We start from the raw sequence: 22,774 nt of genomic DNA, 5'->3' as shown, positions 1-22,774 counted from the left end.
TCGTTGAGTGTGGGTTGGGTGTGAGTTGCTCCAGGTGTGAGGGGGAAGCTCCCTTCTCAGGCCTGGCTGGGGATAGTGCAGGGGCCCCCATCCCCGGCCCTCGCTGACCCTCTGTCCTCCCTCACCCTCTGCTACACTGGGAGGGGTTTGCAAACACACGAGTGTCAGTTTTGGCCTTCACCTGCCCCGAGCCTGTGCTGCCGATGCTCCCACACTCAGGTCCCATTGAGGCATCATCTCACAGGGGCTCTCAAACTCTTTCCACCTTTGTTCAAGCATGACTTCAACGTGCCCCACAAGGTATATGCTTTACTACAAATGAATCTCATGAAAAGGGATGGGCCAGGAGTGGCTGAATCTCTGGGGAAAGAAGAGGAGGAGAAAGATGCGCAGTGAGTTCCCCGTCCCTGCCCCACCCCTGCTGGGGGGAAAGCAGCTGGTACTCAAGGGCCCCAGGTTCATCACCCCAGCAGCCCTTGGCAGTGTCTTTTGGGCAGAGGCCTGGTTGGTGCTGGCTCAGAAACAGAGCTGCATGGTAGGCGGAGGGGGACAGCCCAGTGGGATGCAGTAGAAATGAAGGCAGAGGTGGAAACAGCAGTCCTGTGAACTGGAGCGTAAACTCGTTCCTCCACAGTGATGAGTAGCTGTGGGGATGCAGTGACAAGGCAACACAGCTACGATTTTGTGCAGGTTGGACTGAGCGGAGGTGGTTTTGGGGCTGAGAGGATGGAAAGAGTTCAGACTTGCCATTTCAGGGCCCACCTTCCTCATCTGCCCAGATGGAATCCAAACCCATGGACCCAGGGGCTCTTGCATCCATGGTGATGCTGAATTCATAATGGAACGTGCAGCTGTGAGCACCAGGGGCCCTCTGGACAAGGTGGTTCTGCTGGTCGTGGCCTGGACAGGAAGACTAGAGTCAGGCCCAGCTGCTCTGCCTCCCAGACTGCTTCTCACGGGGAAAACTGAGAGGCCACGCTCACCACTGGTTGGCATGGCTTAGTCGTTAGGTGGTAAAGACTTAGAAGGTGGGAAATCCTTGTGGAGAGTTGTGGGAGGAAGTGGAATTTTGGGGAGCTGAATTGGATTTTAATTGAGTAAGCATTTGTTTACAGATTGCTTTTGGAAGATTTTCCTATAATGCAAGGAATCATTCCCCAACTCAAGTCGGGGCTCACTCCTAAAGACGTAGCCTACTATCATCAGATGGATTTTTACGGACTCTGTGTGAGATTCCAAGTCTCATAGTCAATAAGCTACTTATGAAACTACTCATGAAATAAAAATGTGGAAAAGTGTGGAAAAAATTATTGTCGCTCCTTTTCTTATGAACTCATAGTTTCATCAATTGAGTGAGTGAGAGACAGCACCTGGATGCCTCAGATTTTCCTGGACGGAATGGCCGCGTGTGTTGAGGGAAGACAGCTCACCTGGCGAAGGATGCAACTGTCAATCAGTGGCAGACAAAGGGTGGCAGTCAGTGTCCTGGGTTTGACTCCCAACTTCACCCTGAAGAGCAGGCTTCAACTGGACAAGTTGTCTAACCCTGTGACCCTCCGTTTCTTCATTTGTAAAATGGGAATAGTATTTATTTCCCAAGTTATCTTGATGATTTCAATCAATGGTCGGCATGAGGATGTTTGATTAATATTGGTTTTTCCCTTTTTTCCTGCTAAACACATTTTAGACGACATACCAGAACGGGCATTTGGACCTTGTAAACTCACCCCTGCTTCTCTTCTGTGCATCAGTTATATCTGCAGTGGGGAAGGAGGTGGCCGGCCAGGAGGGGCTGCTCTCTCTCCTGGGACTTTGGAATATTTTTATTGTCTTGTCCTGTGCCACTTGCAGACCAGATTAATGATTACTCTACCTATTAAATGCCTCCAAAGTACACAAACGAGAGTGAAGGAAAAAAGCCAGCTAGGGAAGGATCAGAGGTTCTCGTGGTTCTCACTTTCTCTTTGTGAGATGAGCCTTGGGCTTGTGCCTTCACCGCCTTGGGTCTCAATGCCCTCATGTGAAAGACCCTGAGGTACCTGTCATCCTTAACTCTCTGTGATCCATTCTCCTGCTTACTCTCCCTTGCAGGCACTGCTCTAAGCACATTAGTTCTTTAACTCACTTGATCCTAATAACAACTAGTCTTATTCCATTTGTGTTGCTATAAAGGAATACCTGAGGCTGGGGAACTTGAGGTTTACTTGGCTCATGGTTCTGCAGGTTGTACAAGAGGCGCCAGCATCTGTTTCTGGTGACGGCTTCAGGCTGCTTCCACTCATGGTGGAGGGGAAGGGGAGCTGGAGAAGAGAGATCCCATGGCAAAAGAGGAAGCAAGGCTGGGAGGTGCCAGGCTCTTTTCAACATTCAGTTATTGTGGGAACTAGTAAGGTGAGAACTCATGCATTACCGCAAGGACAGCACTAAGCCATTCATGAGGAATCTGCTTCCATGACCCAAACACCTGCTGCTAAGCCCCACCTCCAACACTGGGGATCAGATTTCAACAGGAGGTTTGAAGGGGACAAATACTCAAATCATATCACAGCCCTGAGCAGTATGCACCATTATTCTCCCAATTTCACAGACGAGGAGACTGAGGCACAGAGGGCTAATTAATAATCTGCTCAGGGTCACAGAGCACGTAAGTGGAGAGTGGGATCCGGAGTTTTGCTCACTTTGCTGCTTCACATTAATCACCTAACCAAACCTAAAGCCAAAGTAGGAATGGGCTGACTTCATAGATCTCAGGCTCCCTGCCCTAAGAAGGGCATTTAACCACAGACCCTTTTGGAGAGATACATGTGGTTTATGGCCTTCTTCAGGCAATCCCTATGTTTTTCATTTTTTCCACCTCCAGAGGAGGATTTGGCATATTCCATCCCCTGTCCCTTGGTCTTGGGACTATGACAGTGGCTGACACTGTGCAACACCAGTTGAGTGGGAGAGGGAAGCAGCTGGGAAGGGCCTGAATCCACACTCTGGGGTATGGATGGAGCTCTTCAAGCCATAGTGCAAAAACGATGCAGCAGGCAAGGACATGACCCTAAGGGACCAAGTTAAATGATATGTGGTTGCTCAGGATCTCAGAAAGCTGTCTAACTGGTGAGCTAGCCTGGGTGGCAGGCAACCCCAGGAGGTCCATGTCCTGACCAGCAGCAGGTGGTCAGGCCTCTGCAGGCAGACTCACTCCCTACTCCATGCTAGTGCAGTGCAGGACATGAGACCTACTGAGCACCAAGCAACGATCTCCCGAGGGTGCAAAAGGCAGGAAGGTTGGCAAGATTGAACTAGGGTCCCAGGATCCCAGCTTCTTTTGGGGTTTAAGGCAGAAACCCAGGTCTATAAAGAGCAGAGGATCTACAGGATGGATATACAGGCACTCAGGATTCTGTGGACATTTCCAATTCATGGGCTGCTTGGGAGGGATAGGGAGGTCAAACATGGCAGCCAGAGTTGAGGCTCAGCCTCCTAATCCTGGGTTTTGGGAGTATGACTTGCTGCCCTACTTCACTGAATGGGGGCTCTAAGGTTTATATCCACTTTCTTCTGGACTGACTAAAGGAAAGAGATCACTAGGAATATGTACCAAGCAAGTAGCAGAGGCTAAATATAGGTAACTGCAGAGGTCAGAGTAGAAGAGACAATGCTGAGGCTGACATTGTCATGCCTTCTTAGGTGGGCAATAGGTGGTAAGAAGTTGATGGAACATCCACAGCAGTGATTCTTCCCTCAATTTATATTAGACTAGCAATAAATATAACAGGCGCCAAGGAAATCCATATTTTCCTTTGGTGAAAGACTATTTTTTCATTGTACTTATCCTAAATAAGCCAATTAACTGATCATTAGCAGATGGGTAACTACTGCAATTTAGAAGTAGAGTTCATTAAACTTGAAATCAATTGAATGGTATTGACATTTATTTTTAAAAAACAATATCTATAAAAACCAAACTATAGTACATTAAAAAATATCCATGCATTCCATGTGGTAAGATTAAGTGCTTTTTAATGAAATATTTTTTTCCAGTTTACATAGGCAAGGCCTCCGTGCATGTCTGCTGAGCTGCATTTAAAATGTCTTGGTGACTGCCTGGGCATGGTGGCTCACACCTGTAATCCCAGCACTTTGAGAGACCAAGGCTGGTGGATCATGAGGTCAGGAGATCGAGACCATCCTAGCTAACACGGTGAAACCCCATCTCTACTAAAAATCAAAAAAAAAAAAATTAACTGGGTGCTATGGTGGGCTCCTTTAGTCCCAGCTACTCAGGAGGCTGAGGCAGAAGAATGGCATGAACCCAGGAGGCAGAGCTTTCAGTGAGCCGAGATCATGCCACTGCACTCCAGCCTGGGTGACAATGTGAGACTTCGTCCCCTCCACCAAAAAAAAAAAGTATTGGTGACCATAGGGAATTTCAGTCAAATAATGTTGAAAGCCACTCCTCTGAGCATATGTTGAGGACCTACTGTGATCCAGGCACTGTGGCAAGATCAAAGGCCTTAAAAGCTCAGCTGTGCTTTAGAGCAAGCTTGGTGGGCATAAGGAAATGACATAAGGGAATGTCAAGTGTCCTATCAGGAAAAGAGGAAAGCATGACAGAGGCACAAGGGATGATATGATGGGCCTCCCTGGCAGAATTGGGAAAGGAAAGGTCCCTGGAAGTGGTTTTTCTGAGCTGGGCAATTCAAGAGGGACAGGAGTAGTAGGACAACTCCAGAAAAATGTTCACATTATATAATGAATATATAGTTTATATATTGACTTTGCCACACTCCAGACATTCTGGTTACATTTGAACTTTCTTTAGGGCATGTGATCTTACACCGGTTTCCTTTGGATTGACTTCCAGGACCATCTCCTGAAGTCCCAAGAGCTAGAGCTGTCCAGGAATTAAGTTGGTTCCTGTGATATCACAAAGACATATTCTTTGGACCATAATATGTTTCCTTATAAACATAAAATATCTCCTTGTACTTAAAGAAATTTAAACAATTGTCTTGCACAAACCTAGTTTTCCTTGCCATTTAATGTTACAGCGGTATTAAGAACCATTCTCTGACTGAAGTAATGTGGTGATACTATAGTCTTTGCTTCCAAATAAATATGTTACCAAAAAACTACTATTTCACAACCAGTATGACTCAATCCTTAGACCTGTCAAGCACAGTGTCATTAGTCTTCTGTACTGCTATAAACTTTGTTTTGCATGTCATCCTTAACAGAAGAAACCCTCAGGCAGTATTTAAGGCTATTACTATTGATTAAGTTCTGTAGAAGTAGATGTGAATACAAAAATTGGAGCTGTCAAACTGAGAGAGATTACCATGGGTAGGGCCTGTTGGTGTGGTTCAAAAGATGTATACTATTATACCAAAGACATGGACTGAAGGTTACCATCCTCAGAAAGTGAATACTCATCCATCTACTCTCAAATGGATGAATGGCAATTTCTAGCAGGTAAAATATTGTCTTTGGTTTAGGGTATACCTCAAAGGATTGCTTCTTCAAAGCAAAACAAACAACTCCAAGACTTAAGGGGATTTTGTATATTCAGTGATAAGTTAGTCTACAAGCTTGCATAAAATGTGTACGTTATCTTAAAATAGCTATTTATAATCTGACTTTCTGAACTGTGACTACTTTATACAGGCTGTCTTCCACGTGACTGTCACTGTGGTATGATTTCATCATTTGATCTTAGTCAAAAGGTGTTTTGGGGGGCAGTAAACTTCCCCGCAAGTTTTTGTCATGAAACATGACTAACAAAGAGAATGGCTGTTTAAAGAATGGCACAAAGAATACCAGGTTGACTTTCATCCAGATTCATATTTAGCTATCTATGTATACACACAGATATATGTGTATAAATACATGTAATGTGTAAATATATAAATATAACACTATAAAAATATATTCATAATATAAAATATATTTTTAAATAACAAAATATTTAAATACAAATACGATTATAAAGTGTTAAATTATAAATATATGGCTACATGTTTTAAAATAAGTTTAGCCATCATATTTCACCCCTAATTATACTAGTATTTGTTTTAAAAGAACAACATCCTATAAAACTGTGATACAATTATTATATCTAAGAAAACAATAATTCCATAAAAAATTTCTTAATATCTAGCACACAGTACATACTCAAATTTCTGCAAGTGTTTCAATAATGTTTTTAAAGATAATTGTTTATTTCTTAAACCAGGATCCAATCAAGTGTCACACGTCGCAATTCGTTGTCATGTTTCTTTAGCCTTTCTTTCAAATTGTCAGTAGTGTCGACATATGCAATTTTAAATCTTCTAATAACCACGTTAAAAAGGAAAAAGAAACAGTTGAAATTAATTTCAAGCATGTATTTCTTTAATACAGCCTATCTAAAACTTAATGATCTTAACATGTAATCAATATAAACACATTAATAAAAGATTGTACATTTTTTTTTTCATGATAAAGCTTCAGAATATGACACATGTTGGACCTTTGCCATGGATGTCAGCGAGGATCAGCCATGTTTGCCTCTTAACAGCCGCCCAGGCCTGGTGGTGAATGCAGGGGACATGAGGATCTTCCCAGCTCCTTATTTTCATGATAAGATCCCTCAACTTTTAAAGAGTGCTAATTTGCTGCATTTTACTTTTCAAACCAAATTCAAGGTAGAAAAGTAATGTTCCTGTTGGAGACATAAACGGCACACTTTAATTTCAAGATTTGAGGAGGCTTTTCCTGGCTCCAGGCTCTTAATAATGGTACGTTCTCAGGGTGCAGCATTTTTTATTTCAGTATCATCAGACACTTCACTACACACTTGCTATTTTAGATTGCTGCATGAGATCATGGCAAACAAATGGAAAACAGTTCTGCCGCTTTCCAAAATCTAAGCCCTAAATAGGCGCGGTAAGAAAATAGAAATTTTATTAAGTAATTGATAGTTTTTAAAGAACTGTAAATTAGGAAACCTGAAGTTTCATTTAAAACTTACTAAATGGACAGTTTTTTAAACTCGGAACACTCTGACCTGGTAACATTATAATAGGACTAGCACATTGATACACTGCTGTTGGCATTCATTTATTCTTTTATTCATCCAGCGTTTAATTGTTGAGAATGAGAAACTGTTCAAGGCACTAGAGATAAACCAGTGAATGCACGAATTCCTCCCACATTTAGCTTAGGTACAGTGGAGTGGGGTGAGAAACAGCTCATGACAAACGAAATCACAGGTGTCTCTGTCACACACGACATGGAGAAAAGGCAAGAAGGGCGATTAGGACATGCCAAGGATGGAGTGGGGTTGCAATTCCGAACAGGACATTCAAGGAAAAACTCGTTGAGAAGGGGGCATTTCAGCACAAATTTGAAGAAAGTGAGGGGAAGGGCCGTGTGGCTCACTGGACCCATGTTCTGCACTGACCCTGGGCTGGAGGGGTCCCTGGTGCCTGGACAGAGCAGGATGGAAGCCAGGGGCACAGGGCAGTGGGGAAGCCGCCTTGCAGGTGGAGGCCCAGGAGGACCTCAGGGAGACACAGCCACACAGCGGGTGTTGAAAGCCACAAGACCAGGGGAGAGTGCAAGGCAGTGAGTGTGGACTGAGAAGGAAGGACATCCAAAGACTGGCCATGGGATGTCTAATATTTGGGGAAATGGGAACATAAAGATTCAGCAAGTGCCTGAGACAGCACAGCCAGGTGCCGGAAGACACCAGGAGGGTGTGGCGCCCCGGGAGCCGTGGGAAGGAATCAGTTCCACGAAGCAGAGTTGGCAGCTGCCTGTCAGTACTCCTAACAGGTGAGTGACATGAGGACTGCTGACTCACCTTGATCAAAGCCACTTTTGTGATGCAAAAGCTTGATTGATGTGAATTTCAGGATAATGGGAAGAGAGATTTGAGATGAGTATAGAAAATTCTGGAGACATTTTGCTCCAAAGGAGAAAAGTAAGGAGTTGGTAGCTAGAGAGAGAATTGAGGTGACAACAATGAAAATTAATGGAAGAAACAAATGCACATTTGTATATCCCAGGCAATGAAGCGGTGGAAGGAAGGGACTATTGATGCAGGGAGACAAGGGTGATTTGCTGAAACAGTGTCCTTGAGCAGGTGAGAAAGGCAGGAATGGGCTAAGTGGAGCACAGGTGGTTCGGCTGTTCTGTAGCCTGCAGGGAAGGCAGAGAGCACGGCATGCCCAGTGCTGGGCAGTGTGGACATCGCGTAGTGGACGAGTGTCAGAGAGCACGGCATGCCCAGTGCTGGGCAGTGTGGACATTGCGTAGTGGACGAGTGTCAACTGCTCCTCTGAGCTCTTCTGTCTTCTTGGTGAAATAAGAAACGAGGTCATCATCTCTGCCCCAGGAAGGGAGAGGAGCTATGGGAGGTTCTATGGGAATAGAAAGGATGGAATCATCATCTAGAAGAAAGGAAAGTGGGTGGAGGAGGAAAACATAAGTGATGGCCAGCAGCACCAACGGCCACTGGAGGTTTGTGTCCATGAATTCACAGTGAGACCTGTCAGCATCGTCTTGTGACCTCCCAGCACATTCATCTGCACAGGCACGAGTACAAAGTAGGTGGTGAACTGTGTTCAAGCAGAACTGTGCTTTTTCCAGGCGAGGATGAAGAAGGGGGATGAAGACATTGAAGGCTCACGTGATGGCTCCTAATTCTTACAATGCTGGAAGCAGGGAATGCACACTGGGAGTGAAGAGGAGGGAGGCCTGAGGGCGAGGCGGCATCGAGAAAGGAAGGAGGAGCTCTTTTGTTCCTGTGAGGCTGGAAAATGATTGGAATGGTGGTGCTGGAGGGAATTGGGAAGACAGCCCTGGCTGGAGAGTGAACGCCTGAACTTGAGATTGTGCAGTGTTTGACATGGTGACGTATGGGGCATAATTAGGAGTTAAGGGTGAGGGCAATGTCGTTAGATGAGATAAAACCAAGGAACCGAGGGGTCAAGAACATCTACGCGGTCGCCGACATCACAGAAAATCAGGACAAGAGTGGTGTTGGAGAAAGTAAGAGTGACCTGGGGCTCCCATCTTCACTGAATGAGTGACGAGGCCTGAGTGTGCAGCTAATGATGTGAGACTCAACTCGATGATTGCTTGTTGGTTTGTTTTGTTCTGTTTATAGAAAAGAAGGAGGAGGGAGGAGAAATGGGAACGAGGAGCAGAGGGCACACATTCTCCTCCAGCCCCAGCAGTATGAGGGCATGGGAGAAGCAGATCGCCCCTGGTAAGGCCTTGAAGGCAGTGCTGTCCTGTGGAAGCGACAAACTTCCTTTCGAGAAGGTGATGGGAGAGTTCAGTGAAGATTCAGAAATGGATTTTGCAAAGCAATGTAGTTTGTTTGCTTGTTTTGTTTTACATTTTGATGGTTTTTAGAGTTGTGCAGCCATCACCCCAAAAATACACCAGCACTCGTTAGCAGTCACTCCTCCCACTGGCCCCCAGCCCTAGGCAACCATTAATCTACTTTTCAACACTGTGAAGTTACCAATTCTGGACATTTCATACACATGGAATTATACAATACATGGCCTTTTGTGACTGGCTTCTTTCTCTTATGCTATGTGCTTTTGAGCACAATTTCAGAACAACTATTAAGTTCAATTATTTGTACCCTTGAATGCAACATTTTTTGTTAGATGTAGAATGGTACAATGAAAGTGTGTATGCATGTGAACGAATTCTACTTACACACCCACAAAAGTGTGATAGACACATGTGCATACACACACTTTTGCTGCACCACTGTTTCTAGTGGCAAAGAACTACAAATAATTATCAGGGGAATGAATAAATAAATCATAGCCTAACTATACAGAGACAGCCTATCCCTTCATTAAGGAGAATGAAGGATTTATATGTGAGTACAGCATGATCAAAATTTCATATAAATTAATAATAATATGTCAGTGCATGCATAGAGAAGAAAAAGTAATTGGGAAGATAAATACAAAATGTTGACAGTGATTACTTTTGGGAACTTAGATCATGGGGAATTTTCTTTTTCTCTGCTTGGTAGTTCTATAAATTTTGAAATTTGTATAAAGTACAAGAAACTATTTCATGAGCAGGACAAAATAAAAATACAAGCAGCATGGTAAGAATTGCACATTGTTTATATAATTTGATTTGGTATCCTGAGAGTTCATCCTTTATGAGATGATTCAATAGGAAAAAACGTTTAACATAACATTATCAATGGTGGAGAAAATGTTTAATGTAACTTTATCTATGGTGGAGAAGAATTGGAAAGCTCAAGGAAATAGGGAATTATATTTGTGATGCATCATTGATGGAATAGTATGTAGCTATTAAAATGATTTTTGTGAATCCTGTAGAATTATGGGGAACTGCTTCTGAGACTACATTGGAAAAGCCCAGAACACACAATTGCATGCATAATTACTGCGACCACAAGGCATTCATAGAGATAGTCAAAGACTAGAGTGAAATATTTAAAAAGTTAATACTGTGTATGGTGGAGCTATCTCCTCTCGAAATAAAATTGGTAAGTTTCTTCTTACATTCACAGCCCTGAGTCTGATGAATGATGGAACCATTTTATCAATGGCCTGCTGGATCTAATGAGATACCCAAGTTCTCATCTCAAATTCATTATGTCCGAAGTCCAGTTCACTTCCACTATACTGTCCCCTTCTAGGATCTACAGCATCCCTCAAAAGGGAAAAGAATTGTATGACTCCATCTTCCCAAATTACCACAAAGACTAAGTGTAAGAAAGTCTTAAGTTCTAATGTTTCCCAGCACAAAAATTTCGGTGCTTTTTTTCTAAAACATCAAATTATTTTGTAAAATGATGGTGCCTTCACTTTGTTGGTATCTTAAATTCATAATTAGGCTGCAATAACTTTTCTTCAAATTCTTTACTGAATTTAATGAATCATAATTGTCCCAGGCAACCAGACTTGAAAATTGAAAATATTTTCTCTATTCTTTCCTTTATTCCCTGTAGCCAAATAAGTCACTAAATCAGCTCTTTCCTCCTTTGAACTACCTCCTGGTGCTATTCAGTGTCTTTATTCACGTGTGCACCATCCTAGGCTGTGCTCTCCTCTCAACCCCAGCTTGAGAGGTAAGTCTTCTCCGCTTCTCCCCTTTCTCCCATCTCTGTGGGCTCCCATTTAATGGGCCTTCTCAAGACATTGTCTTTAGTATCATAATCCCTTGCTCAAGAGCTTCCAGCAGCTTCCCTGGTGCCTGCTATTCAAGTCCAAAGTCCCTGCTCTCCAGTCTAGACCATCTTCAGGGCAGAGGGCAGAATCCGTTTACTCTTTCAAGTTCACTTGCCCTGCTCTGCAGCATAAGGATATAACTCTGCCCCAAGAAGTTCTCTCACAAGCTGTTAAAGAACAGGTCCCCTGCCTCCGAGCTCTGCTGAGTGCTGCCGCTACCTAGCATGACTTCTTGCTTTCCAAATTCTGGCCATTGATTTGCCTCCCATTGCTTCTTTGCCTCTTCTTCTACCTCTCTGTAATTTATTGCACAAAATACTTATATTCTGTATTACATATTTTGCTACTGCATTCATTCATTTCTTTAACAAACATTTATTGAGCATGCCTTCAGCAGAAGACGGATTTTTTTTTAGGCACTTGGTTAGTTTTATCTTACATAGTTCTCTAACTTCTTAGTGTCCATATGTAGCCTTTTTAACTCGTCTATAAATTCTTGCAATAAATGTAAATTACGTAGTTTGCTACTAGCTGGATTACAAGAAGAGAATAAAACACAAGAGGAAAGCAATTGCACATGAAATTTCAAAGAAAAGATACAATATCAAAGAATCCTTGGACATGTGACTATGAAATACAAGAAAGCTGTCAGCAAAAATAAATCACTTCCTTCATCGTATTGCTTCAGTTCCTTCTAATGCAGCCTGGCGCCACTGATAATAAAAATAATCAGACTTTTTTAAGGTGGGGAGGGGAAACTCGATCCAAATCCGAAAGCTAAATTTCCACAGATCATTTCATTTTATGACATTTAGGCACTGGGATATTACCAATTGACTTAGCAAATACTGAATGAGATGATTTGTCAATATATAGTCAGCAAATAGTCACCAGTGTTGCAATCGATGTTGGGTAACTGCTATGAGAAGCCATCAGAGTCAGCCGGGGATTTGAGGGTGGCAGTGTTAATCGCCTCTGCTTTCCTGCAGTACAGATGCACGATGGCACATCTTTTCTGTTTCTTGTTCGTTTGACTCCAAAATGGCAAATTCTAATTACATAACGATAAATACCTTCTACAGCTGTGTAGACAGGACCACTGTGTTCTTCCCATCATCACGCTATGCTGGAGTCTTGACGTCGGTAGCTTTCTTCTGCAACAAAATCCGTACTTTTTAAAATTTGAGACACCTCTGGGGAAACATTAGACCCCTACTCGGTGAGCTGCTCAGTTGTCTTCTGCTGCCTTTTCCCTATGCTTGTTCTGCTGTCCTCATTCTTCGCATTCCTCCCAAGTGTGCTTATTTTGTTTTTCCTTCTCTTCCACCAACGACAAAACGAGATACATAATTATATCTCTCTCCACTTTTTAAAAATTGTTTTTGTTCATAAAACTAATATACTTTTTGAAGAAGATATAGACAACATATAAAATTAAAAGAAGAAAATGAAAATTGCCTGTGACTCCACTACCTTCTGACAATTTTTCTAAGCTTGCATAATATCTTATACTAGATCAGGTCCATCATATCATGTAGTTATTAGCATGAGGATTTTTTCACGGTATTAAATATTCCTTAAACAACATGACTTTTTAGCTACGGTATAATGTTTTACTGTATGGAACCACTTAACCATTCCTTTTGTTGACCATCTGCATAATTTCTTATATTTACTTATTAAAATGTTCGGGACAGCCTTTTTCCAAAGTAAAATCCTAATCATAGTTTTTATTGTTCCTTATAATAAATTCTTAGGAGTGAAATATCCAGAAGACTCAATACATTTTGATAATTTTATTTCCAGAGACTTGTGTTAAATTTTTCCCTCTAGTAATTTCTAAGAGTTCCGGGATAATGTATTTTTCACTCCACTGTGTTCCTTCCTAATATCAGGCAAAGAAACATGAAGTCCCACAGAGTTATTTCTTTAACATGTGTTCATCTGCCCCCATGCCTGCCGCTCCTCTTCTGGCTGGTATATCCAGGTTTACACCTCCTGCTACCAACCATTAATACATCTCTTCTCTGCATGCCTGCGCACACCACAGCTTCAATTCGCTCCCGAGAGAATCCTCTTTTCCTTGAAACGTACTTTTTTCCTTCTGCCTTTCCTACTTGGTCATTGGCGCTGCCGTTCTGAACCAGAATCTCAGAGCCGTCCTGGACAGCTACCCGCCCTCACCCATCTTCGGTGAGTCAGCCAGTGGAGTGCTTTGGCATCTGGCTCATTATTCTGTCTTCTCCACAGCCGAGCTTGCCTGAACGCTTGCATTGCTAACTTGCTTTCCATCACTAGTCTTTCCCCCTTCTTAGAATCCCCATCATATCTTTGACCAACGTGATTATGAAACTCTCCTGCTTTAACATTCATTGCCGAGAGGATTGTGGCCAGGTGCTTCAGCAAGGTGCAGTGATCTTGTCACATCACAGGTCAGCATGGAACTGTCCTTTCCAGCCTTCCCCTCGTGTCCACTCAGCCGCTCCAGCTACACCAACCAAAGCCCATAGCCTTCCGTCCTCTCTTACTTGGCCCACTCCTCGCCCCTTGGGGGAATTTCCTTCCATTTTTCTCTCATCTTTCAATACTCAGTTCAAATGCCACTTCCTTTCTACAGCTGACCTGACTGACTCCTTAGAGCAAAATAATTTTAAACCAAATTTTCCTTTTGTTGTGGTGATTGCATATATTTATTTGTTGATGTGATTATCTCCTCCTTTGAGCTCTTAGAGACCGGAAACGGTGAATTAAGAATCTTTGTGTCCCTCATGCTGACCAAAAGATGGTGCCACCCGGTTTCCGAGCCGGCGGCCCGTGCCTCGGTCTGTCTTCTTGGCACTTATCTAGGGACTCTTGTGTTGCTTTCTGTCCACACTGTTCTTTTGGCTAGTTCTTATCACCAGTGGCACGAAGGTTTCAGGTTTCATCGTGTGCATTGATTGATGATATTCCTAAACTACCTGTGAGGTTTAATTTAATCTGTAGCTGATTATGTAGATGATCTTAAAAATTATATTGAATCCATTTCCGATCTGTTGTTTTGCAGCAGGAAATATGCAGAAAGCAGGAAGCTTCACCATGTTCCATCCAGAGGACCCCAGAGCAGGAACAACCAACTGAGGCTGCTTCATGGTTAGTTGGTTGGATATTTTGTGTCTCCCTTAAAAATAGTCAACACTCAAAAACTACCAATTAAGTCAACAAGACCTCTGAAGAGAGTGTAAGGATTTAGAGAACAAAAGATGGTGCCTTCTGGAACAATAAAGGTTACAAACTGATCCACTGAATAGTTCCCATCACATCGGTAGGTTGGTAAGTGGTCTTTTAAATTTCCATCCATTAGCCATAGATTGGTTGGTGGTGGTCTTGCTCTGGTACTTGAACTTGTTTCATAAATGCTGACTTTAACAGCTTATCTTTTCTTCTCCTTTTGATCATAACCATAAATGTTCTAGAATGAATAAGCTAGTAGAAAACAGTCTATTGATGATTTGACAGGAAAACCAACTTAAAATATATATATTTTTAGCCAGAATATATTTTTCTCTTATCACTAGTTGCAGGAAGGTTTCAGGTTTCATTGTGTGCTTTCATGTGCAGAACTGGTAAGGTTTTTATCAGCGTTAATCCTGGTGAACAGATCAATGACTTCCTGGGTACTAATATCCTTTTTTAGATTAATACTCTGAATGTATGAACCTGTTTTATCAGATAACTTGAACAATCAATCTCTTTGTGTGTTAATTGCTATTGAGGGTTAATGTTATTTATAAAATGAAATCAATATAATCTCTATTGCTCATTAACTGAGATGTTCTGGGCTCAACTCTGTTTTATTTTCCAATTAAGTTCTATTATTTTTCCTTATTGGCCCTTGAAAACTAGCTGTGGAAACAAACTTAATGGTTCTGAAAATGTCAGAGTCAACAAAATGCCCTAATGGAAAACCCTATAATATATGAATATAAAAAAGGAATGCAGTGTTTAATCGCTGGAAATTACAACATAGTTTATTATTATACACCTATCTCTTATTCATTTTTAAAGGCGCATGACTTCAGATCTATGAGTGAGATAAACGCTTTCTCTCAGTGGTTTATTTCCTTCTCAGTGGTGCTCACGGTGCTGCAGAAAGGCAGCTGCCCCGTGGTGGGAAGGTCCACTCCTTAAAGCCCTCCCTGCTGTAAGCTGCCTGGCCAGTGTCTGCTTTAGGTCCAGCTTGGGGCATCCCTTTGGGCCGTGTGGTGGGCTGAGGAATGGCCCCCAGGGGTGCCCACATCCTATCCCTGGAATCTGTGGCTACGTCACTTTACACGGCAAAGGAGATTTCGCAGATGTGATTAAGTTAAATAGACTGAGGTGGGGGGTGATCTTGGATTGTCTGGGTGGGGCCCATGTAATCACAGGGTCCTTATGAGAGGAAGACAGGAAGGCTAAAGAGGGAAGGAAACGTGACAGTGAAAGCCGACTGAAGCAGATGACAGGACAGTGTGTCCAAGGAGTGTGGGCAGCCCTGGAGTCCGGGAAAGGCAGGAGCAATGATCCTCCAGAGGAGTGTCCAGCATGAGCCAGATCTGCCTACACCTGCATCTTAAGCCAGTCAGACTCATTTTGGATGTCCCGCCTCCAGGACTGTTGGGCAGTAGATCTGTGATGCCTGAAGCCGCCTGGTCTGTAGTGATGGCTGCACAGGCAACAGGAAACCAACACAGGCCAGGGGGCTCTTGAGGGAGTGTGGTTCTGGGCTGAGGACTGGAGCCGGGAAAGGAAGAAACTCCTGGACATGAAGGAGCTGCCCCTGGGGTGCCTTGGAAGGCATACTCATGTGGGAAGGACTAGGGGTTTCCTTGTAAGGGTGCTTTTTGTAACCCAACTCACAGCTTCTGAAGCTCAGGCCTGAGGAGCCCTGTCTAGGTCTGCACCCACTGAACACCTCTGGAGCTTGCCTTCCCTTAGGGTCCTCCTGGAAAGCCTTCCATTACTAATAGGCAAATAGGATGGAATTTTAGAACTGGGTTTACCTGGTCTCCAGCTATGTTTGCTTTGTCTCTTCCAGGAATATGTTTCAGCCTTTAGCAGAATTTTAAACAAGCAGATACGAAGAACTCCGATTTTATGAAGTCTTTTCTACCTGCCCACAATTTTTACCTTTCTCAGTTAATAACTTTGTTTTTGTCTCTAGGCCAATAAAATTCATATTTTCGAGGAAGAGGGACACCTATTACTCCATCCAGCAGTCACTGTGTGAAGTCGACAAATAGTCGAGGTGTTTCTGTTTGTGCACTAAGACTTCTCCATCAAAAAGTCCTCAGGGAGAAAACTTTCCGGACCATTTTATCAAAAAGATAATCAAGGCTGGGGGTGGTTGCTCACGCCTGTAATCCCAGCACTTTGGGAGCTGAGGTGGGCGGATCATGAGGTCAAGAGATCAAGGCCATCCTGGCCAACATGGTGAAACCCCGTCTCTACTAAAAATACAAAATTAGCTGGACCTGCTGGCATGCACCTGTAGTCCCAGCTACTCAGGAGGCTGAGGCAGGAGAATCGCTTGAGCCCGAGAGGTGGAGATTGCAGTGAGCCAAGATCGCGCCACTGCACGCCAGCCTGGTGAGAGTGAGACTCCGTCTCTCTCTATATATATATTCAAAACACAGCAAGATTCAGGTTTCATGAACAGGGTAAAAGGGTGGCCAAGGCTGGTGTTCAGCTCATGCCCCTCTGTGCCACAGTTAGTGGTCTTCCTTGGTGGAAGGGTCAGTGTTGTGAAGAGGGACTGCCTCCAACTTCAGCTGGGCCGTCTCTTCCCAGCACCACCATGGGGTCATGTTTCCATCCGTGGGCTTATTACCACATTAAATAGATGTAGAGGGTTCAATGAGTGTGTGCAAATTCTGGCTGCACTGTGAACCAGGCGTGAGACCTTGGATGGGTTGCCTAAACTTTCTAAGGAACTTAAGCAGTAGGAACTCAAAAATGACAGGTATTGCTATCATTTTGGCAAGCTACAGATTCATTCAGCCATTTAGAAAAAAATCAAGTTGAAGCCTTCAATTGCCAGAAAATAGCTCACAAAAAGATGCTTGTTCGTTACAGTCTGTCATCGTAATAAACCTTTTCTAAGTTTTCCCAAGAACAGTCGGTTCTATTGCTATACCCAGCTCACAGCTCTAAGAGGCTTAGAAAAGTCAGATGATTTATCCAAAGTCATACACCTAGTCGGTGGCACAGCCAAGAGTCGAACGCAGGCAGCAAGACTCCTGCGTGAATGCTTTGCCCACCTGCCTATACTGTGCAGAGCAGGAACAGCACCTCATTACAGCAGACACTGAATCAATTTGTTAGTTTTACAGATACGAAGCAGTTGGCACTAGAGGACTCCCTGTGTTGGTGACATGCATCTTCCTAACCAAACCCTGCCTGAAACCTGGTTTCATGTCTTCCTCCAAGGGAATACATAATTATAAGTGTCAATAAACTGCACACCTTTCTTAAGACAAATCCATTGCTGTATTTTTCAAGTCAATCTAAAAAAGAAAACGGAAGGAGGGCAGATGCAGTTCTTCAGTCACTGCTGCGTTTAACCTGCCCCCTTCAGCCCATCCTGTGACCTTTTTTTTTTTTTTAAATACAAAAGACAACTGCTGTCTTATGCTTCTGTGGTCATTGGGCTGGAGGAATTGCACAGAAGGTGCGGGGCTGAGAAGGAGAGGCCCTCACTGCTGTCCTCTGTTTGAATGGCAGGCTTAGCGAAGTGCAAATCTGATGCCCCCCCAGAGTACCTGTCCTTAGGAAATACCAACTCGCTTTCAGGTCATGGCCCCCAGAAATCAGTGCCTGCTTTCCAGATAACCGAAGTATCAGGAAATATCTGCATATGACCTCCCCAGGCTTCCTGTGAGACATCAACATACGATTGTATGAAACGCCACAGACAGGACGTGGGAACTGCATCGTCTGTCTGGAACCTCTACACTGGGCAAACGTAGCTAACAAGAACGAAAAATTAAGTATAGATGATGACAAAATCAATTGTTCTGACTGAATTTTTCAGGTTGGTTTGACTTTGTATTTTGGTAAATAGCTTGGTGTGTACTTTTTTTTAGTATAAAAATGAAAACAACTTTTTAAAGCCTATTAGACCTATTAATTAATTAATAGTAAATGATGACTTTGTACCAGGCAGTATGTGCGATGTGTTGTGTGTGCCATCTCATTCAATCATTCCAACTACTCCATGGCATAGATGTTACTTCTAGTTTTGGACTGGAAAGCTCAGGGTCAGGTCACACTGAAGCTGAAGGTTATGCAATTGGTAAATAACAGAGGTGGGATTTGAACCTGAGTTCAGTGCCTCTTGCCAAAGAGTCGTTTTGTTTTCTGAAATCCTGAGGGTTGGGGTTTCTGAGCCCAAACCCATAATTTCTTTTGTTTACTTGCTCTTTGAAACGCCAGCGGGTTGCATCACTGATTGGAGTTTTTCTTTTAGATCCAGTGATCTCTAGAAAAATAAGAATTTGAAATGTACTCAAGTGTCCCAAGAGACCCAACCACTCTGCTCATGCTACACGCAGCCTACGACTTTTAATCGCATGTGCGCTGGATTCAGGACCCATTTTCAGAGCTTCATCTGAAAGACCTTCTATGGGAAACAGATGGGTCGAATGAGTAAGGGCTGAGTCAGCCTCACAGAGCCTGAATCTCTGGTTCCAAGGAGTCTAAAACCCACTAAGCCATCCCCTCCGGTGAAGAGATTAGACGCCAGATGGGAACACAACTTGCCCTTTTCTGGTCCAGAGGCCGAAGTGTTCCTCATTAGAACACTGCTGTACTTAATGGAGGCCTAGAAATCAAATCCTTCCAATATACTGTTTAATATGGCTAAGCACAAGCAAGGGGCAAGCTTGTCCAACTCTTTTCCAAAGGTCAAGTTTTTCTCATGTATAATTCAGTTTTTATCATAGTCTTCAGTTTTTGTCCAAGTTGGTATTGTGGTGTCTAGCATTTCTCAAGCCTGTATTTTAAGACACGTATCGGAAGAATCTTACTGATTAAATTTACAGTTTAGAAATGACTTTCCACTAAGTTGTAACTATCTAGAAAATAAATCAAATTGAAGCTTTAAAAGAATATTGCATACAAATCTTTGTGATCAGCTGCCTCCCATCTATTTTTGTATAAAAGACATGTGACAGCAAATGAATTATTTCCATGATTAGAACTTCAATACTATGTTGTATTTCCAAATATGGTCATGTTCTGAAGTAGTAATTAAATAATAAGTCTAAAGGAGATTGAATCACATCCGTCTTTTAAAATCTACTCTGTTTTCCCACAATGAATTTTTAATAAGTGAATCAATAGTTGCAGCAGTGCTATATATTTGCATGTCTGTTTCTGACAGCAGATGGTTGTTCCAGGGTTAATCTAGCAAATACGGCAGCTACTTAGCAGCAGAGCATTACGGTAACTACTGAGCACTTTCCATGTAGTTAATCTAAACTGAGGTGCGGTGTGAGTGTAAAACATGCTAGATTTTGAATGTAAACTATGTCAATATTTTTAAATGCATTGCCTGCTAAAAGGATAATATTTTGGATATATTAGGTTAAATAAAATGTATCGTTTAACTTCTATTTTTTTCCTTTTGAAAAATGTGGCTGCTGGAAATTTTAAAATTACACATATGATGGGCATTTGTGCTTTTGTTCTATTTCTATTAAGTAACGCTAATCTAGAGTCTCTACGTAAACAAAATAAATAGACCTTTCTGGTTTTTCAGCTGGCTAAAAAATCAGAGTACTTCTTTTAACCCAGTTGACTCTCTAGTTCAGCACAACCATCGCTTGCTACATTGTACCTGGTGATAAAAGCAGTTAATCTATCTCTCGAATATGCTCTTTTACAAAGAGGCAGTGACTTTCTTTGGAAAAGTTTGGCTTAATAAACTTTAATTGATGATAATATTAATAAACAAAAGAAGGATCAATTCACAATTACAGTTTATAAATAATAAGTAGTAGAAGACTCTGAGAGTGTATTTATACATAAATTCATCTGTACCATAATATATACTGGATGTAACTTAATACTACACTGCGATAATATAAAACTACATGATTATATATCTGTCTTGGTGCTTGCCTTCTTAGCTACTGGTAAATTGGCAGAGGTTTAAAACATAAAATTAGCTTCTTAACAGCTAGGCATAATTAGTTTTGAAATTCTTTTATCAAGTCATTAAAACATGAACACACAATGACTCACAAAAATAATTCAATCTTGTTTGTTTATATGCTGGTAGGTATCCCTTTTATTCATCAGTTTTCCAGCTTGGCCTCCACCAGCAGGTGTTCCTTGAACCAAAGAGAAGCTGGTACTTTAATGCCAATGACTCCCTCTGACGGGATTATCCAAGTGTTCCTCTGCCCATCCGGATCCCTGGAGGGCCAACTTAGTGTGTTTGCCTGGCCTTGTCCTTCACATAGCATGCTGTTTTCGTTCTAACGCTAATTGTTTGTTTTCATGCTTCTACAGACCGACAAGTAATCTTGCCGGTGACTTTTGTTTGAGTTTTGCCATCGTCACGTATCTCTACCCCCACACAATGATCTTCCTTAACTTCTTCATTAAAGACAAATGTGCAAGAGGTGTTGTGTCCTCCCAGACAGCACGAAATCCAACCAGAAGAAGAAGAGGGGAAAGGTAGACCAGGTTCGTAAACATGATTAGTTAAATAATCAGTATCAAGTGTAAAACATCCAGCGGTGGTCTCTTAAAGAGTGGTTTAATGAAATGACATGCTTTAATGATGAAAACAACCATAAATGTTCTATTAAACAGTAGCTATTTTCATTACAGACTAAAAACATGATGGCAATGAATTCGGTTTATTTACACACTTAGATTTTTTTTTGGCTCATTAGAAAAGTCATGTTTGAAGTAGCAGGAATACCGTACATGTGGTTTATATGCCAAAGTGGTTGCCTGAGAGGATGCAGTGTTTGTAAGGTCAGCACGATTTAGTTGACCACGTTGTATTTCGCTCTGTTTCCACTGAAAAGAGGCAGCCACAGTTACATGACTTCTGTAGATACGGAATCAATGATGACGCTGTTCTAAGAAGGCCATTGGCCTGGTGTCAAGCCCTCTGGAAGTGTTCCACTGGCCTGTAGCCCCAGCAGTTTCACTGAAATCCTGCAGCTCAAGGAAAGGCATCTGGATTCATTTTGGGAAGGAAAAAGCAACAACTTTTGCTGAGTGATCTCGGCAAGGGTTTGTCCTCCTCTGGCCCCCGTCAGGTCGGACATGTAAGGCTTGGAGCTCTGGGCTTTAACTCTCTCACCTGGCTGGGGATTTCCCCTTTCTCTTCCTCCCCTATTTGCCTCGTCCAGCTTGCAGGACCCTTTGTACCTCCCCGGGGAGGAGCTGCCCATGGAGCTGGACTGGGCAGGAAGAGAAAGTACCTGCACCTTTGCAGGGCCCACAGCACAGGCTCTGCCACTCCCTGACCTAGTATCAGAGTCCCTGGGCCAGGGGCCACCTGGGCCGTGCCAGCAATGCCTGGACTTTCCAGGGAACTTCTTTCACAGGCTGGCAGGAGTGCTCCAGACACAACTGGACGTTCCAGCTGAGAGTATCCGGGTTGGCATGGTTTATTTAGGGAGGGAGAGGCTTAGGAGACATGCTATGATATTCAGCTCTGACACATTTCTTTGTCCCTTTTCAAACTCTTTGCCGCACGTATTTGGAGTCCCAGCCAGCACATTACGTACCCACTTTCTTCCCCAGGCCATCCCTCTCCTATGCCTCCACTTTCAGACACGACACCATCACTTTTCGTTTTCACCCCAGGATTAGCTCTGACCCCTTCCTTCCTTGTTTTACCTCCCCATCTTCACATCTAATCAGTTGCTGCAGCTTGCAGATTTTCTTATTTTATTTTATTTTTTTCTGTTTTCTCAGGCCACCACTCACCTGGAACCAGGCCCTCCTTGTGCCAGTCTTGGAATTTGGTTGCTACGTAGCTACCATATTGGGCAAATTAGCACCAGATCAACCATCTGCTCTCTAAAATAGACACACATTGTATCACTGTTACCGTTATTAATCCATTTTCCTAAAATTCACTGTGGGAAAGACAAGCAGAGTGAATTGAAGGACATTGATAGGATTACATCTATTTTAAATATATCCTTAATTAGTACTTCAGACCGTGGCCGCCTCTCATCTCCCTACCTTTCTGTAGGTGTTTCCTTTGTCAGACTGGCCTCCCTGCACGCCATCGACTACATCACACCACGATGCGTGAGCACTGATTTCCCACTGGATAGACTCCAGCCCGACATCCACGATTCTCCAGTGCAGGGGTTCAGTCCTGGCTCTTCCATCTCCCCTGGTGAAGGCAGCACCCCAAACACTCATTCCGCAGTTCCTCCTACACCATGCCCCCTGGTGAAATGCCTGCTCCCTGATTTCTCCCCAAAGCTCCCTCGTGAGCCGCTGAAGTCTGACGTTCCTGTGACGCTTCTTGGTTGATGTCAGCTGTCCATGATGTCTTCTTACTC

Source organism: Macaca mulatta, chromosome 4 (genome assembly GCF_049350105.2).
Source record: "Macaca mulatta isolate MMU2019108-1 chromosome 4, T2T-MMU8v2.0, whole genome shotgun sequence".
Taxonomy (NCBI): domain Eukaryota; kingdom Metazoa; phylum Chordata; class Mammalia; order Primates; family Cercopithecidae; genus Macaca; species Macaca mulatta.
The sequence above is the reverse complement of the archived record's forward strand: the minus strand, read 5'-3'. Positions refer to the sequence as shown.